This window comes from Narcine bancroftii, chromosome 6 (genome assembly GCF_036971445.1).
Source record: "Narcine bancroftii isolate sNarBan1 chromosome 6, sNarBan1.hap1, whole genome shotgun sequence".
Lineage (NCBI taxonomy): Eukaryota > Metazoa > Chordata > Chondrichthyes > Torpediniformes > Narcinidae > Narcine > Narcine bancroftii.
In genome coordinates this window covers 162,095,630-162,111,323 of record NC_091474.1, presented here as the reverse complement: position 1 = coordinate 162,111,323, position 15,694 = coordinate 162,095,630, and the positions used below count along the sequence as shown (strand labels likewise).

General features: G+C 40.3%; 1 long non-coding RNA gene across 2 annotated transcripts in view; it reads right to left on the bottom strand.

Moving 5' to 3' along the window:
* The window catches only part of LOC138736668 (uncharacterized), a 74,054-nt gene extending 58,910 nt beyond the window's left edge, over positions 1-15,144 (bottom strand). Inside the window, exons 1-2 of one of the 2 annotated variants that reach the window (XR_011340485.1) lie at positions 15,073-15,143; positions 1,063-1,164 (exon numbers count right to left, since the gene is read on the bottom strand). This is a non-coding gene — a long non-coding RNA (uncharacterized lncRNA). Of the gene's footprint in view, positions 1-1,062; positions 1,165-15,072 lie in introns of both variants that reach the window. The other variant, XR_011340486.1, reaches the window with a different exon arrangement.
* Positions 15,145-15,694: the final 550 nt, after the last annotated feature.

Sequence of the window (15,694 nt, the reverse complement as noted above, 5' to 3'; positions counted from 1 at the left end):
CAATAATGGCCAGAAGAAATGAAGTAATGATTCTTCTGCTTTGAGTGTTTTTTTAAATGTTGGTTATATTTGTACATTTGATTAATTTGGGATCAAAGTTGCCTGGGACTTGGATCAAGAAGATTTGCCTCTGGTTATCCATTGTTTCCTCCAAAGGGAGTGGTTTGACAATGTATTGACATTACTATAAATGGACAAGAATTTTTTAAAATTTGTATTAAAAAATATCAGGGATAACCTGCACTTTCAGCTGAAAAAAACCGACCACATTGGATCAAACTAAAATGTAAATATTGGATTAATCCCCAGCCACATTCCAAAAGTGCATTGGGCGACTGACATAAACCTTCAGTTCACCACACTCAATTGGTTGAAAGCACAGTGATCCCACCCCTCTGATGAGATTCTGAGATCTGGTCTACCTACCATGGAAATGTCAACTCAATGGAATGATACCATGAAGATCCCCTCCAACTCCACTGTATAGATGAGCAAACCAATATTAGCACCCCTTTCCAGAGCATCATCCTCAAAATTGAGGTCCTACTTATGCCATCTCCATTGGAAAGCCTAAGCCATTCCCATGCCTGCACTAGATTCCTGAATTTAACACTGTGTTCCATGTTCTAAATCTGTGGATCACACTTTAGTCTCTGCAGTCACCAGACTCCCCACAAAACCAGACTGGAAGCAAGTCATCCTCAATTCTGAAGGACTACCTCTGACGAATATGAAGGTTGTTTCTTTTATTTGATGTCCCATCAGTGACTGACCCCTTTGTCAGTTTCTGTTTTATTCCTTCTAGTCACCTGGAATTCCAAAGGATACATTTTCCACAATTGCAGCAAACTTAAAGAAGGTCAATTTCCTTTTTCTTTCTCAACATTGTCTATTCGTTCTCCATACATGAATTCCAAACTATCAATATTGCTCATGGTTTGGAAAAATCTGTTATAATATTGTTAGATACTAAATTGAAGAAAAATGTCAGTCATTAAGTTATCCAATTTTCCCTCCAATCATTCTTTGTCAGAACCATATTTTCGTTTTGTCATTGCTTACACAGTGCCTCTCTGAACTTCGGTTTCCTAATCCTCCTTAACTTCTGTAATGCCATGGGAAAGATAGAAAACATTTGGTCTGAGGAGCATTGAATGACTAAATCTGAAAAGGGAAGGAGAGAGGTAAAATTAGCACATTGGATATCAAAAGATAAGAACTTCATTAAAAAGGGAAACCACAAGCAGTTTTAGGATATTGTGGATAAGAGAAACTTTAAAACTGAAGAGATTTTTTTGAGAGCCATGCAAAGTGCAAAGTATTGAAAACGTTAAAGCAAATATGAGGATAATAGCCAAAAAGAAAAGTCAAAGCAGAAAGTGTGGCAGTTGAGGGGTGTGGGGGGAACCGTCAATCGAAAAGTAAAGCATTTTAATAGTGAAAATACAGCTTGACTGCGTTTGTGAGGATGATTATAAATTTGTATAATTTATCAAAAAAGTAATGGAAGACTTTAATAAATGGTTTGGATTGGACTTTGAAGTTTATTGCAGGAGAGGGAACCTGGAAGTGTTTAAAACACAATGACATTTTACAGTCCAAGTACTGTTCAGTACGTATAGACAGGATGCTATATGGTGGAAAAGTGGCAAATGCAAGTTGGGTGGAAAAGTGGCAAATGGAGTTTAATGCAGGTAAATATGGAGTGATGAATTTTGGAATATTGAACTTGAATGTGTTAATGGCAGGATTCTTAACAGTGTGGAGGTCCAAATCCATAAACCTCTCAAGGTTACTCACTGCACATAGGGTAGTTAACAAGACTTATGGTGCTGACCTTCATTAATCAGGGGATTAAGTTCAGGAGCTGTGGGGTAATGTTGCTGCTCTATAAAACTCTGGTTAAATCACACTTGGAATATTGTATTCAGTTCTGATTGCCTCATTACAGGAAGAATGTAAATGCTTTGGAAAGGGTGCAGAGGAGATTTGCCAGGATGTTGCCAAGATTGGAAAACATGTCTTATGTGGCAAGGTTAACAGAGCAAAGAAGGATGAGAGATGACTTAGTAAAGGCAACAATACTATGAGTGGCATAGATAGAGTGGACAGATAGCACCTTTTTCCTGGGGTGAGTAGCAAATTCCAAAGGACATCAGTTTAAGGTGAGAGGAGGAATGTTTAGGAGCATCGACGGGTTTTTTTTTACACACTGAATGTCGTGGGTGCCCGGAAAGCATTGCCAGGGTTAATAGTGGAAACTAGTACAATAGGAAGTACTGAAAGTTTATATTGTTGAGTATGTTTGTGTAGGTCGGCACAATATCGTGGACTGAAGGGCCTGTACTGTGCTGTAATGTTCCATAGAGCTGCATACTCCCAGACAAATCATTTCTGTTCTGTTCTAATTTGTGTCTTGAAATATTTAAGTGTTCAGTAGATGAGTTATTTATTGAAGCATTCCTAGTATCTGGTTACTCTTCTTGCCACAATGTCTGTGAGGCTCGTCCAATTAAATTTCTGGTTCAAAATCCAGGTTGCATGTCATTTTGAATCCCTGTTCAATTCCCACATTGATTTGTCTGTCTTCATCCTTTTCCACTGCTCGGGTGAAGCCAAATGCAGATGAGAATAACAGGACCTTGTACTTCACAGATTAAATCTGTAACTCAATGGTACAAATATTGAATTTTCCAGTTTCCTGTACCCCAAGAGTCACTTCCTCTCTCCTTCTGTTCCACACAGTTTCTCTCACCTTGCCTTCTTTCGAACACTTCCTTATGCTATTTCCTCCCTACAGTCTCAGTCCAGATGCAGGGTTTCAACTTGAAACATTATCTATCCCCCTCCTTCCACTGATGCTGCCTGGTCTACTGAGTTCCTCCAGCAGTGTTTTTGGCTCCAGATTCACCATCTGCAGTTTCTTCTATCTGAGTTTCTGTTAATGGTGTACTCAGAATATTGATGGTGAGAGACATGGCATTGAGTATGCCATTTAATATCAAACAACAATGGCTGGCCTCCATTCTTGAAATAAGCTATTTCTTGGTACTCTTGTGTCATGAATGTTACTTTGCATTTATCAGCCAGTGTTTTAACATTGTCAAGACCCTGGTGCTTGTAAGCATGATCTGCGTCACTCATTCAGGTGCTATGCAGAGCAATTGTCAGCAAGAATCCCATGTCTGATGTCATGATGGAATGGAAGGACATTAATGAGTAGCTGAATGTACCTGGACCAAGGACTACAGTGATGTCCGGCTACAACAACAATAATACCAGTAAAAACACAGAGATGCTGGAGGAACTCAGCAGATCTCACAGCATCCATAGGAGGTAAAGATATGTAATCATCGTTTTGGGCCTGAGCCCTTCGTCAAGGTTTTTAAAATTTTTTTTAATTTTTCACACTATGAACCATACTGATCAAAATACACACAAACATTTCCCTCTTGAATATACACAGTGTCATTTTCTCCCCTTTTTCCCCTCCCTTCCCTCCCCTCCCCAACCACTCAACGTTCAACATATATGATACATTAAACCCATTAAACAATGTCATCACACAATGAAAATAAACAAGAAATTTGTGTCATCTACTTTTACATACTGGGTCAGTTCATTTCATCTTCTTCTCCTTCTGTCATTTTAGGTGGTGGAGGTCTGCGGTAGGACTTCTCTGTTGTGTTCCATGTACAGTTCCCAAATTTGTTCGAATACTGTGATGTTATTTCTTAAATTATATGTTATTTTTTCCAATGGAATACATTTATTCATTTCTATGTACCATTGCTGTATTCTCAGGTTATCTTCTAATTTCCAGATTGACATCATACATTTTTTTGCTTCAGCTAAGGCTATCATAATAAATCTTTTTTGTGCTCCATCCAAATCGAGTTTTTAATACTTTCTTGATGAAAAAAAATCCATCCAGAGAAGCAAATAAAAACTGGAGCCAATTCGTAAAATGTTATTTCAAGAACCTCTCCTTGATTGTTTTGGGTCTATCTTACTAAATCTCCATAGCAGCAGAGAAGCATTGATACATTCCCTCCACAATGTTTGCAAGCTATTATTTCTTCCAGGAAATGTCATTGTTCAGGATTGTTCCCCACTCCCAAAGCTATTTAAAAGTCAATTGAAAACTGTTTGGATGCATTTTTCTAGGAAAGCATAGCACGTTCCAGTCTCAGCTAATCCCTCCAGCAATGAAAAAAGAAGTGCACATTAAACATAGTTTTAGCTAATTTTTAATCATTATTCTTTAGCCAACATTAAATGTGAAGCCAGTTGGAATAATAAATTCTGTCACATGTTCATCTTTTGCATGAGACTGCACCGGTGCAGATGTGATGAAATGTTTTACAAATTTCATCCTTTTATTTTTGCTTCATTTCTAATTACCAATACGTGCAGCAGTTTATATTTGAAGAGTAGCATAAACCTTTTTAGTGCTGATAATCATTTAATGAACATTATAAAGCAATAATTACCACATTCATCTTTTTAAATCATACTGTTTGTGCATGAGATGCTGATAGAGCTTGAACTGACTTGACTAAGGCTTTTAAAGATGATAACTGTTAATATTAGCATAAATGATGAGCCACATAAGTGCAGTCTGATTCAAGATTGTATCACAGATCATTATTTTAGAGCTGAATTTATGATATTACATATCAACAACAGGTAGTTCAAACCAGAGGTGAAATCATTATCATTCCTGCCAAAAACTAGATCAGTAATTTGCAATATGATGATTGTTGGCTCAACTGACAATATATGCAGATAATGTTTTAAAGTAATATATATTTACCTTAAATATTCCAACTGACCTAATTCATAAAATCTTCACATTTTTAATAACCATTGGTCAATAGTTCTTACACTTTTATATAATTTTCTTGCAAGTCTGCTCCTCAATTGTTTGCAGCTTGGATTAAACAAAATCCATTTATGCCAATCCTTGTAAAGTAATGTTGCCTTTGCTCTGTTCTAACTGTTCTCTCTCTGTAACTCCGTATATTGTTTTTAGTTGCTGTACCATGTATTGATTGACTTGCTGGATTGCATGCAAAACAAACTTTCTCACTGTTCCTCACTGCACATGACAATTAACCCGGTGCTTAAACTCAGTCTAAAAAGCTGTATTTATGAGAGTTTTTACTTATTTCCTTTCAATTTCCTTTTGGAAATTGGGTGGGGCACATCTTGCTTTGATTTGTGTTAATAGGGCTGTAATTTCTGCACCATACCCATTATTTAAACAATGGAATTTGGATCAAAAGGTGACAATATATGACCTTGGTTATTAAGTTCATTGAGGAGTACAATACACTGAATAAAGTGAAGCCTAAGACTTCCCTGAGAGTTTACCTTATGTACTGAAAATTATCTCTTATACTTTGGATTACTAAGCATGACATCAATAAACTAATGAGAAAACAAAAAAAATTGCTGATACTCAGGAGATTGGACAGCATCCAAAGGTCAATATTTCAAGTGGAAAACTTTTATCAAGACCAAGCTAGAATGGAGAAAATTAGATATATAAATGGGAAAAGAAGCTGGAGTAGAGGCCCAGAAATGATAGATTTTGGGCAGAAGGTGAGGGAGATGGAGAGACAGGTAGAGGAAAAAACCAACCATGAGGAAGTGGTGAAGAAAAGTGAGTGAGAGAAAGTACCAAAGTAGAGATAAAAACACCAGAATCAAGTGGGGGTGGGGGGGGGGGGGTACCTAAAATTGGAAAGATCCACATTCATGCCATTAGTTTAAAGCTGTACAGGAGGAATAAGATGTGTTGTTCTCAAGTTTATAATTAACCTTATCCTGACGATGGCTGACACCAAGGACGGGCATGTAGGAATAGTTGAGTGAGTTAAAATAATTGGCTATAGGAAGCTCAACTTTAGATCCACATGGGTCATGATGTACAGAATATATGATCTGATCTCCTCCAAGATATTCTCTCCTTCTAACACCATAATACATTCCTTGTCATTATTGCTGCCATTAACCACATTAATCACATCCAACTTCTCACTCCACTTTATTTCTTCACAAGAAGAACCTTCACAAATCACTAAAATTTATATTTTGAGTAACAGCGGAAATTGGCAATAAGTTACAGTCAATTCTGAATATCTTTATAGCAAAACATTTTATAGCAGTTTAAAAACAGCACATAATTTTTGTGAGGGGATCCATAAGAAACCTTGATAGCTTTAAAACTTTTTAACTACATATTCTCACGTTAATATTTGAAAGGACCATCTAGACTGAAATCCCTTTTATTCAGTGCTTCAATGCAGACGGGAAGCAAGTGCTGACATGCCCCAAATTCTTCTGTGCTTCTGAGCCACAGCTGTAATTTTTAAATAAATCTTATCACAATTGACAATCTGATTAAAACATAATCAAAACTTGACCTTTTGTAAAACCAAAGTATATTGCTGCTGTTAAGATACGACACACCTGTAGACACAAAGAAGACACATTTGTCACTATACCAAACCTCAGATAATGAAGGAATAATGAATATGCAGATTCATCCTCTAGTTATGCTTTTGGGAGAAAGGAAATAGTTTATAACTGTAATGTTTTCAGATTATACAGTGGATGATTGGAAAAAATATCAAGAGTCGAAATACTTTGATTAAAAATGTTGAATTCCCTCACTGTTGTTGGTCAGTAAAGCACTAATCTGTACATTGCCCTCATGGTTCAAGTGATTAGCAAACTACTCTTTTGTTTTAGTCTATTGCAAAATCAAATGGGGCGGGGGGAATAGTTTGCTGAAAGCCTACACTTCCTTGATGTTGCACTGAAAGGTTGCCCTAGTTTGTGCACAATTTGCAGACTTGGACTTGAACTCAACCTCTGACTTAGAAGTCGGTGTGCTGCCAAACTGAAGCTCATAAATTATGTTGCTCCACAACATAGAAGCAGATCCAATCGATGGACTGGCATCAAAATCAGAAATATAGTTAGGATGCAATCCACCTTTCAAAAAAAAAAGAGCACAGCGAAGTCGAGAATTGAGAGGCATTCTCACATCAGACTCCAGAATAAAAGAATTCTCGAGTTATTTTGCATCATCCTTTTCACTATTAGTCAGGAATGAATAGAATTTCTCAAGTGGTACATCAAATCTAAGGTCTACTTGAAGATATCTCTTATAATGCACGTTCTGACAGGTTCTTTTCCTGTCAGGCTGGATCCAGAAGATCAACACCACTTTTTCAATATCCATAAACATCATGAAGAGGTATTTGGTGGGTTTGAGAATACAGTATTGGGCATGTTCTGGTAGAAATCCATGCCCAGATGTTCATTATGATGCCAGCCATGTATTTACTTGACAAAATATGGTTAAACATGAGGTAAACAAGAGAGCATTCAAGCGATGGAAACTAGAGCACTGTACAAAATGCTGGAGGTGCTCAGCTTGTCAGAGAGCATCCATAGAAGGCAATGGATTGTCAATAATTCAAATGGAAACCCTTCATCAAGAATAATGAAGGGTTTTGGCCTGAAACATTATCTATTGCCTCCATGGATGCTGCCTGACCTGCTGAGTTCCTCCATTACTTTCTGTGTGGTTCTGGTGAAATGCCAGATCCATTTTATTTTCACAGCTTCCTGTAATAAGTGTAATAAAACTGAAAAAGGCCTCTTCATATTCCCCTTGTCAAGACAAGAAGTTCCTCTCCTCTCCCCTCCCCTCATGACGTCTCATCATTCCGCTTGTTAAAAGGAAATGTAATGATCTGCCCAGGCAACACAAGTTCAATAGAACAGGGGCTTATCTCTGCTGGTTAATTGCCCCACTCCATTGGATAAATGAGTGTGGGAGTGGGAAGGTTGTATCTGATTTAGTGCTATTTGAGAAAACAATGAAATCTCAAGTTTACAAGCACAGTAAAAACTTAAGCAATGTTTGTTGGTACTTATGATGTTTAAATCATTTTCAAGAAGGGTTTTCTTGTTTGCCCTTCACAAAACCCAATTTGGTGTTTTAACAATTGAAATAAGCTTGCTGAATTTTTAAAGGTGCGTGGATTTGTAATGTCTGTGTTTTGAGGTCTTTATCTTAATTTGAAAGGGCAAAGATCAAAGCTAATTATTGACAGGAGACTGCTGTTATTAATATGGCGAGTTAACATGATGAACAGAACTCAATTCCACACTTTTTAGAATTTACTATTATTACATGGTTTTTCTCCTGAGAAGAGTGATTCTACATCTCCATCTTTGTGCAACTCAGCGTCAATAATTTCACATTGTTAAGCCAACTATTATCTTGACGTGTTTTTGTTCAGGAATTAAAATGTCTTTGGAACGTATAAGGGGAATACTTATGCCTTGCAGGATAGAAAGTATCCATTTCATAATTTGAAAATGATTAAAGATAGCTTCCACCATTTTTTTCTGCAAGTCCCACAGTCTATTTGGAATTATTTGCACATCCGGAATTTTGAGTCATGTTGCAATACTTGCGATGAATTCAATTATTTTATTTATCTCGAAAGTTTTTTCCAAATAAGGCCCTATGTTAAAGGTTTATCTGAGGTATGTTATTTTCCTGTTGTAGACAGGAAATTAGTTAAATTATTTTTTTAAATCTTGGTTAATGGCTTACTATTATAGAATGACAACATTCCTATTTTTAAAAAGCCAATTGAACAATGCTGAGTGCAAAGCTTACATTTATCTTCATCAGTGGGTAACTCCCACATGTCACTCAGCTAAGTTACACATTGACTATTTTATCAATGTATTTTGCTTGAACTTTTTTTAAATCCAGTGAGAAGTTACCAAAAAAAAAAGAAATTGCCATAAACACAACTATGGATGACTTGTGTTATGATTGGTGAGTTCAATGTAGCAATGGTTCAATATAGTGCAGATAAAATAGATGAAATAGCATTTTTGTAGAATTGTTAAATTAATTTTGTGTGAAAATTTTAAATGTATTTACTGGATGTATTCAAAGATGTCATCTCCTTCTCATTGTTGAACTTGCCAAGGTAGTTAATAAAATTATTGCTAGTACAGTACTTTAATGGAGTTTCTTCCACCAAACTGAACACTACAACAGGTCTTACTGTTGTTCATTCTAAATAAGTTCACTGTTGAATGCAATACATCATGTAAAGTTGTGCTTTGTTGTAAATATATCAAAATATGTTAATTATATGCTTAAACATTACCATGTGTGATCAGACATTGCAGAATTTACTTCTGTATTGACCGTAAGTTGATCAGCCATTGTCGGTTCTATATCAGAGCTAAGAAAAGGAGAGGAATAATTTGAATAAAGTGAGGAGGAATAGAAGGAGCAGGAGTTGGCCAGGCAGCCCCTTGAACTTGCTCCGCCATTCAATAATATCATAGCTGATCAAATCTTGGCAGCGACACTACTTCCCCACATTCTCCCCAGACCCATACTGTCAATCTCCACCTTGAATATGTTCAGATTTCTGGGTAGGGAGTTCCAAAGTGTCATGACTCCAAAACTGAAAAAAAATCTTCCTCATCTCAGTCTTAAGTGGACAATATGCCCTTGTTCTGAAGCTGGACTCTCGGTTTCAGATATTCCCACGAAGGGAAACATCCACTTGTCATCAGAGATGTTTAAAAATTGTTCAAAGACATTTGATGCCATCAAGCTGAGGAGGTTGGTCCCACAGGGCCACAAAACATGCAGCTGCAGGGACAGCATTGCTGGTGAATGCCAATAGCAGGGCAGACAAGAGGCACTTTGGTCCTCCTCAGTTCTATAATCAGAGCCAGATTTTCTCTGGTCAACATATTCAGTAACATGATAAATCGATTCAGAAAGAAGCCATTTATTTTAACTATTGTATTTGATTCTCTTTAAAATGCTGAAAAGGAAATCTATGTCCACGTTGCAACACATTCCAGTCAATGAAACTCAAAGTTACATGTCTCGCAGATTATTCTCCCTTCTAATAGCCCTCGATTTCTTGATATTTTCTCATTTTCGTAATCATTACTGATGATCTTTGAAAGCATTTCCTCATTTTTAATTTAAAAAAATTAGGCTTTATTTGCTTCCTTTCAGCGTCCTTGCATTTGATCTGAAAAAAAAACATGCACTGATCAAAAAATAAAGGGTTGTATTTTGCTGCCAAATTCCTGGTATTCACCCCAGTAAGCATTTGGAAGTTCAGGTTCTCTGAGCCACAAGTGTCATGACTCCTCAACTTAAGATGGGGTCATGTCTGGCAAATCCATGGTAAGTCAAAAAAAATCCTATGTTGAAAAAGAATATCGGTTGCAGTGAACTGAAATTCACTGTCTATGTACAAATTAGATGGTCGACCCCTCCTCTTGCCTCCACCCCCTGTTTTCCGGCCTTACTTCCAATTTACTTGGAGTATTGTACATACTGGCCATTAGTTGTAAGCTAATAAAAATATGTTTGTACTTCTCACAAGACTATATCGACCACATTTACAATTTTATTAGCTTACTTTTGAAGATAGGAAGGAAGCCCTATTGAAACCAGGCATGCTGCAGGTCGACCCTCTTTCCCCAGAGGCCCCAGAAGCATTCGCCCTCTGGTTGGAATGCTTCCAGTTCTACATAGTGGCCACACAAGAAGTCTTCCACTCCGATGGCCTCCAGAGATTGGCCCTCCTCTCTCGAGTCATCCCCAAGGGATACATGGTCAAAAGGGACTGCACAATGTTCGAGAGGGCCATCGAAGGCCTGAAGGCCCACTACATGAGGCCCTAGAACGACGTGCTGGTGAGACACCGACTCTCACAACATCGGCAACAACCGGGTGAATCGCTGGATGACTACGTACTGGAACTATGGATCCTGACGAGAACATGCCACAATGAAGCAGTCTCAGCCCAGGCAAGGGAAGAAGAGCAAGTCCCGGATACCACAAGCCATTGTGGAGGCCATCAGGCAGTGGAGGCACTACCTGGCCAGCAGGAAATTTACACTGCTCACTGATCAGCAATCTGTAGCTTTCATGTTCAATAATACGAACAGGGGCAAAATAAAGAATGACAAGATTGCGAGGTGGAGGATCGAACTCTCCACCTATAACTATGAGTTCAAAGTACATGAGGCAGCGACTACTAGAATTGGGGAAGAAGGACCATGATAGTACCCTCGATCTGGTGAAATCCCTCGAACAGGCCCAACTGGGAGTGGACCACCTTGCTAATGAAAGTGGTGCCTTCTTGGAAAGCCATACCTATGGAGCACAACTGTCCCAGGTACCGACTAACATGGCCACATGCGTCTGGGAGTGCTACTTCTGTGGACAGGCCAAACACCCCTGCGCCAGATGCCCTGCGAAAGACTCCATGCGTTTAGGATGAAGTAAGAGGGGTCACTGGGCAAAAGTCTGTCGGGCAAAGGGGAATCCCAGGAAGGCTACCACGTGTGTGGACCCCAAACAGTTGTACTCCCTGCACCCAGGCCCAGATGTGCAGGCTCCTGCCTCTCCATGATGCTCACCGCTGCCATCTTGCTGCGCCTTGTGGTGGGAACTGCTACCGGAAGAGATGCATCAGCGAGAATGGCAGCTGTTACCACTACTGGAAGAGAAGCAACAGTGGGAACCGCAGCCATCTTGCTGCTCCTCATTGTCAATGCCACCTTTCTGGCCTTTGGATCAAGACAATGTCGGCAGGGGGAGCGATGCAGCCTCCAGATCGCTGGCATCAGTCGTCCTCACCCAAGCGAAACCCCACCAGCTGAGCAACTTGACGATGGAGGTGAGGGCAAATGGACATCTGACATCTGACGGATTGCTTAATAGACACTGGGCTCAACTGAGAGCTTTATAAACTCTGCAATTGCTCAGCGGTACAAGTTAAAGGTTAACCCAACTGTATCTATCTAGCATCGCAATCGTATTCAACGACTGTTCAGGGGTATTGTACTGTGCACTTAATTGTAAAAGGGGATGTATTGGAGGATTTGTGTGCTTTTGTGTTGCTGGGCCTAGACTTCCTGTGTCACCTTAAAAGCTTGACCATGGAGTACTCCGGCACACTTCCCCCAATCATGGTGCAGAACAGATGGTGGTCCCAAAATCCAGACACTACATGCGGTCTCTCCACGCTGAATATCAAACCCCCACCCTGTTTCAGAACCTAACCCCTGACTGTAAGCTGATAGCCACAAAGAGCAGGCGAGACAGTGCAGGGGACCGAGAATTTATTAGAGCTGAAACACAGCAGCTGCTGAAAGAAAAAATAATTGAACCCAGCAACAGCCTGTGAAAAGCCCAAGTGGTAGTCATGAGTGGGGAGAAAAGCCCAGGCTAATGATTGACTATAGTCAAACTATTAATCGCTTCACACTCCTGGACTCATACCCCCTCCCCGAATCTTGGACACAGTGAGTGAAATTGCTCAGTACCGGGTCTATTCGATCATTGACCTGAAAGCTACATATCACCAGCTACTGATCTGTCCCAAGGACCGTCCCTACACACCATTTCGAGACAGATGGACGGCTTTATCAGTTCCTGAGGGTCCTTTTCGGTATTACAAACGGTGTCATGGTCTTCCAGAAGCAGATGGATGACATGGTAGACAAATACAGGCTAAGGGCTACCTTCCCCTATCTCGACCACATCACTAACTGCAGACAGAACATGGAGGACCACAGCACCAATCTCCAGAAATTTCTCCACACAGCCAAATCCTTGAAGCTCATGTATAATGTCAGTACGTATGTGTTCAGGATCAAACGTCTAGCTATCCTGGTTTATGTGGTGGAGAACGGCGTCATTGGCCCAGACGCTGAGCGTATGACCCCCTCTTAGTGCTTTCATGGTCCTTGGGATAGGGAGGTCTAAGGAGGTGCCTGGGCTGCTTCTCATGGGTATCTCGTTATGCTGACAAGGTCCGCCCCCTCTTAAAATTCTCCTCCTTTCCATTATCAGCCGAACCCCAGGTGGTTTTTAACTGCGTCAGGAGCTATATCACGATAGCCACCATGCAGGCGGTGGATGAAAATGCTCCATTCCAGGTAGAGTGATGCCTCGACGAAGCTCTGGCTACGACCCTTAACCAGGTGGGCAGGCCGGTAGCTTTCTTTTCCTGCACCCTACAAGGCCATGAGCTCCAAATCCTGTCTGTGGAGAAGGAAGCTCAAGCCATTGTGGAGGCCATTAGGCAGTGGAGGCACTACCTGGCCGGCAGGAAATTTACACTGCACACTGATCAGTGATCTGTAGCATTCATGTTCAATAATACGAACAGGGGCAAAATAAAGAATGACAAGATTGCGAGATGGAGGATCGAACTCTCCAGCTATAACTATGAGATAGTGTATAGGCCAGGTGCGCTCAATGAACCCCCAGATCCCCTTTCCTGAGGAAGCCGTGCTGCTGCACACAGCAGCCAGTTGTGGTCAACTCACAACGAACTCTGCCACCTGGGCATCACCCACGTGGCCCATTTCATCAAGGCACGCAACCTGCTCTTCTCTATTGAAGACATCAGGGAGATGACCAGGTCATGCGCACTTCTACCGCCTCGACAAAGCACACCTGATAAAAGCTTACCGCCCCCTCGAGTGACTCAGCGTCGATTTCAAGGGGCCCCTTCCTTTCACCAAAGGAAACATGTACTTTCTTAACATTATCGATGAGTACTCATGTTTTCTATTCACTATCCCCGGTCCAGACACCACCACCGCCACAGTAATCAGAGCACTGCACTCCATTTTCACCATGTTCAGGTATCCCAGCTATATTTATTATGACTGGAGCTCATCATTTATGAGTGAAGAGCAACACTCTTCCTCGACCATGACGACTAGCTACAACCTCCGGAGTTACTGACAAATTGAAAAGGAGAACGCAATGGTTTGAAAGGCTGTAAAATTGGCCCTCTGGACTAAAGGCCTTCCAGTCTCACACTGGGAAGAGGATCTGTCCACCACGCTCCACTCCATAAGGTCGCTTCTCTGCACCACGACCAATGCGACTCCTCAAAAATTTATGTTTGCATTCCCGAGGAAATCCACGTCAGGGATCACTCTTCCAGCATGGATAACAGGACTGGTCCTGTTGAAAAAGCACATGAGGAGAAGCAAAACGGACCCGCCAGTCAAGGAAGTGCACCTACTGCTCGCAAATTCGATGTATCCTTCTGTGGCATACCCGGATAGCAGAGAGGACTCAGTCTCAATCTGGCACCTTAAGGAACTGAGGTCCTGATGCTCACAATAGGCCTGGAACCTCTAAATATCCCCTGCAGGGTTCCAGATGACATGGTTCCAACAGAGCTACCATCGAATCCAGGACCCCCAAGTCCCCCTTTGAGTCCCACTATCCAAGAACTGCAGGAGGCACAGGAGGTTCTGGAAGAGCAAAGTCCACCAGTTCTAAGGTGCTCGAGCAGAATAACCAGGTCCCCAGATAGACTCAACTTGTAAATAATTGTAAAAGGTTCTGTTGCTGAACATGGTCTCTGTTTTTGCCCGCTGGTTCTTTTCTGAAAGAAGGAAGGGGTAAAAGCAGTGAACTGGAATTCACTGTCGACATATAGATTAGATGGCTGACCCCTCCTCTTGGCTCCAACCTCGTCAGTCTTGATATGAACCCTGTTTTTCCTTCTTACCTCCGATTTACTTGATACCGGCTGTTAGTTGTAGGCTAACAAAAGCATGTTTGTGCTCCACACAAGTCTCCGAGTACTATCGAGCATGTTACACAGGCATATTTTTTATAATATCAACAACCCTGTATCAGTCCCCACACTTATTCCACTGCCCCGCTCTCTTCCCACAGTGTTTTGTCATTCGCAACACTGATCCCACTTCCACACTCTCCCCTGACAGCACTGTATCAGTCCCTGCAAACTTTCTGTCGGAACTAAAATAAATGATTGACCAAGGAGGCTACAAAGCATTCATCTTTGAAGAATTATCAATGCTTATTGGAAAAATAAACAATAATTGCAATCAACCTTACTTTAACTATTCCATGAAATGACGTCATGCTATTGTACCATCGAAAACTTTGAAAAATCACAAGCCGGGCCATCGTAAACAGGGGAGTACCTGTATGTGCTGTCCACATGACATCAGCATTTTCCTGACCCTGATCTGCTCGCTGGACTTGTCGACTGTGCTGGAAATCAAGTCACTGCCTGCATTAGGTGAGAGCTGGCAGAGCAATGTTTATATCATTAGTTTCAGAGGGCAAAGAATGAAAGCAGTATCATAATTGGTTCAATTACATTTCGACAACTTATTCAATTTCTTTCTTTTTCAATCTTTTTATTGGTTTTCACATATTTAAAATACATATGGTAATAATAAAATAAATATCAAATTACAAGTATCAAATATTATTATTCAATTTAATTGACTGCTTTTAACTGTTTCCATTGTTTTAATTTTACAATTTTTGAATGTTTCTGAATGTCAGGGTTAAGGTTTCCTCACATCTTTGATGATCTATTTCATTGAGAGATGGTGGAAAAAAATTAAATAACTTTTAAAACATTAACTTCCTTTTAAACAAACCACATAGCCCTCATCAACTTTTGAATGAAAGTTGGTGACACCATTCAAAAGAATGGAGAACACTGGGTAAGTTGATCATGGCTTTTGTAAAGCAGAGAGGTCAGAGACTGTGTATCCAGATCCTCAGATGGGTAAGGTTATGGACAGCACCCAG